At 41.5% G+C, this 3,574-nt stretch overlaps 1 pseudogene across 1 annotated transcript; it reads left to right on the forward strand.

The window, feature by feature from the left end:
- The first annotated feature begins 323 nt into the window (after window positions 1–323).
- Window positions 324–533, forward strand: LOC308413927 (protein transport protein Sec61 subunit gamma-like; annotated as a pseudogene). The gene has a single exon. The product of its transcript is annotated as a protein transport protein Sec61 subunit gamma-like (transcript).
- Window positions 534–3,574: the final 3,041 nt, after the last annotated feature.

The following is a 3,574-nucleotide window of genomic DNA, read 5'->3' on the forward strand; positions in this document are numbered from 1 at the left end:
CACATCTCTGAGGCAGCCAGCCAAGGAGATACACATCTAGAATTTCCCTGAATAGCCAACATTCACCATGCTTGCCCAGAACATGGAGTGTAGTGTATTAGTTTCTCAAATTAAATATATTTTTTTGTCCAAAGTCATCTATGGGGGTAAGAGAACATTCTAGACACAGTCGGATTCAAGCCGATTGACTGAAAGCTGAACATGATCTACTCTACTTTAGCATGTACTAAGAATTGTATTTTGGACACCAACTTCCAGTTCCATTGGGCTCATGTCTTTCTCAAGCTATGGTCTCTACCCTCTCAAACCGCCATCCCACAAACATGGATCAGGTAATGAAGTTTGTTGAGCCAAGTCGGCAGTTTGTAAAGGACTCAATTTGGCTGGTTAAAAGATGTACGAAACCCGACAGAAAAGAATTCTAGAAGATTGCGATGGCCACAGCAATAGGATTTGCTATCATGGGATTCATTGTCTTCTTTGTGAAACCAATCCACATCCCTATTGATAACAACACTATTGTGGGAGGCTGAGGCCTGTCTCATCCTGGGACTATTGAACCAATGGGGGTGACAAACTCATGAAGTAAAACGTTGCCTGGATGCTTTGTGTTTTTTGTTTTTGTTTTTCTTCCTTTCTTTCTTTCTTTCTACCTTCCTATGAGGTTTTCTACTTATAAATTAAAATAATTTCAAAATAAACATTTTTTTCATAATAGACATTTATCAAATTTTAGTAAAAGATGATACTAGATTTTTTCCCTCTTGAGATTTTTGGTTTGAAGCAATAAATTAAGATAATTGCTGACACGTTGCAAAAGAAAATTATAGCTTGTGTGTGTTTGTCAGATGTTTTTGAAGCATCATCTATTACAAAAATAATTATGATAATATCATTGTCATCATTATCATCATCATCGTCATCATCATCATCATCACTATCATTGTCATCATCTTTCAAGCAATATTAAAACATGGTTCTGAAAGTCCTGAATTTGGAATACAAGGAGGTGGAAGAACAGAGATGGTGTAGTAAAGGATCTGCCACAGTCAGAAATCAGCTAAGCTACCATGCCCTCAGACCTCAGCCAAATCCCAGAGCTCTTTCCCCTCTGCAGCATTGTCTTTTCTGTCACCTGATGTCTATGCATCCTGTGTCATGTCTATGCATCCTGTGTCACATTCCTCCCACCATGAGCGTATCCTTTGCCACTTGGACCTGAACGGATGACTCCATGGTTTTTGGGTCTCATGTCCTTCATTCTGTTGCTAGCTGGCTTGCTTGACCCATTTCCTGATAGCCTGTGTATATCCTGTCCGTGCTACAGCAATATGTCGACATCTCTCGTCTCCCCCTGTCGGCTCCTTATGATTAGGGGACACACAGTCACTGTGGAGTATAAGAAAGTATTTTTCATAATAGATCACAGTCTCTTATAAATTTGCTATCACGTTTATTTACTTATTTACTTATTTGTTTATTTTGGGGGAGAGGTATTTACACATATGCCATGCACGTTTAGGCAATTCAGAGGAAAACTTCTGGGAAGACATTGCTCTCCTCTCACTAGGTAAATCCCAGGGATTGAACTCAGGATGTTAGGTCTGGCTAGCTTTACCCACAGAGCTATATTGGCTACACCACCAGCTCTTTCATTCACATGCACATTTTCATAATACTTCTGATTACTTATATAAACGATTTAACCATGGATAAGACACTTTCTTATAAAATTCACACTCACAGTTATGCCAATCTTTTCTTTCTTTATTATTGGTTATTTTATTTATTTACATTTCAAAGGCTACCCCCACCTTCTCAGTTTCCCCTCCACAACCCTCCCTCTCCTCTGCCTTTATGAGAATGTTTCCTCACCCACCCACCCATCCACTCCTGCCTCAGTTCCTTAGTGTTCACCTCCCCTGGGTCATCAAGTCTGGGTCATCAAGTCTGGGTCATCAACAGGACCAAGGGGGCTTCCGTCCCACTGATGTCAGATAAGGCAATCCGCTGCTATATATGCAGCTGGATCCGTGCCCCCCTCTTATTCTTTGGTTGGTGGTTTAGTCCCTGGGAGCTTTGGGAAATCTGATTGGTTGATACTGTTGTTCTTCCTGTAGGATTGCAAACTCCTTCAGCTCCCACAGTCCTTGTCCTAACTTATCAATTGGGGTCTCTGCCCTCAGTTGATGTTTAGCTGTATTGGTTCATCTGTATTGGTTCAACTCTGACAGAGCCTCTCAGGGAACAGCTATACTGGGCTCCTGTCAGTAAACACTTCTTAGCATCAGGAAGTGTCTGGGTTTGGTGTCAGCAGGTAGGATGGATCCTTAGGTGGGGCAGGCTCTGCATTGTCTTTCATTCAGTTTCTGCTCCACTCTTTGTCCCTATATTTCCTTTTGACAGGAGGAATTTGGGATTAATAATTTTGAGGTTGGTGGGTGACCCCATCCCTCACAGGGGCCATACCAATCCACTGGATATAGTCTCTGCAGGCTCTATCTCTCCCTTTTGGGGTATTTTGGTTAATGCTCTTCCTGTTCAGTCTTGGGAACCTCCCGAGTCCCTGGGATCTGGGACTACCTAGTGGCTATGCCCAGTTGCCCCCTCCCCCACTGCTACACACCTACTTTCAAATTTCTAATCATCTGTACTTCTCCCCCATCTCCTCCCATATCTGAACCGGCTCCCACTTTCCCTCCCTCCTCTTTTCCCCCTCCAAGATCCCTCTCTCCCTCTACGCCAGAGATTATTCTCTTCCCCCTTCTGTAGCATCCACACTGTGGTGTCATCTTCTTTCTTCTTGGGTTTCATATGGTCTGTAAATTGTATTATGGGTATTCCAAGTTTCTTTTTGGTCTAATATCCACTTGTCAGTGAGTGCATACCATGCGTGTTCTTTTGTGATTGGGTTACCTCACTCAGGACGATATTTCCTAGTCCCACCCATTTGCCTAAGAATTTCATGAAGTCATTGTTTTTAATAGCTGAGTAGTACTCCATTGTGTAAGTGTACCACAGTTTCTATATCCATTCTTCATTTGAAGAACATATAGGTTCTTTCCAGATTCTGGTTATTATAAATAAGGTTGCTATGAACATAGTGGAGCAAGTGTCTTTGTTGTATGTTGGAACATCTTTTGAGTATATGCCCAGGGGTGATATAGCTGGATCCTCAGGTAGCACTATGTCCAATTTTCTGAGGAACCACAAGACTGATTTCCAGAGTGGTTGTACCAGCTTGCAATATCACCAACAATGGAGGAGGGTTTCTCTTTCTCCACATCCTTGCCAGCATCTGCTGTCATCTGAGTTTTTGATCTTAGCCATTCTAACTGGTGTGAGGTGGAATCTCAGGGTTATTTTGATTTGCATTTCCCTGATGACTAAGGATGCTGAACATTTTCTATGTGTTTCTCAGTTATTCAATATTCTTAGGTTGAGAATTCTCTGTTTAGCTCTGTAACCCATTTTTAATAGAATTATTTGTTTCTCTGGAGTCTAACTTTTTGAGTACTTTGTACATCTTAGATGTTACTCCTTCAGATGTAGGATTGGTAAAAAAAAAAAAAAT

This window comes from Micromys minutus (genome assembly GCF_963924665.1).
Source record: "Micromys minutus genome assembly, chromosome: 32".
NCBI lineage: Eukaryota > Metazoa > Chordata > Mammalia > Rodentia > Muridae > Micromys > Micromys minutus.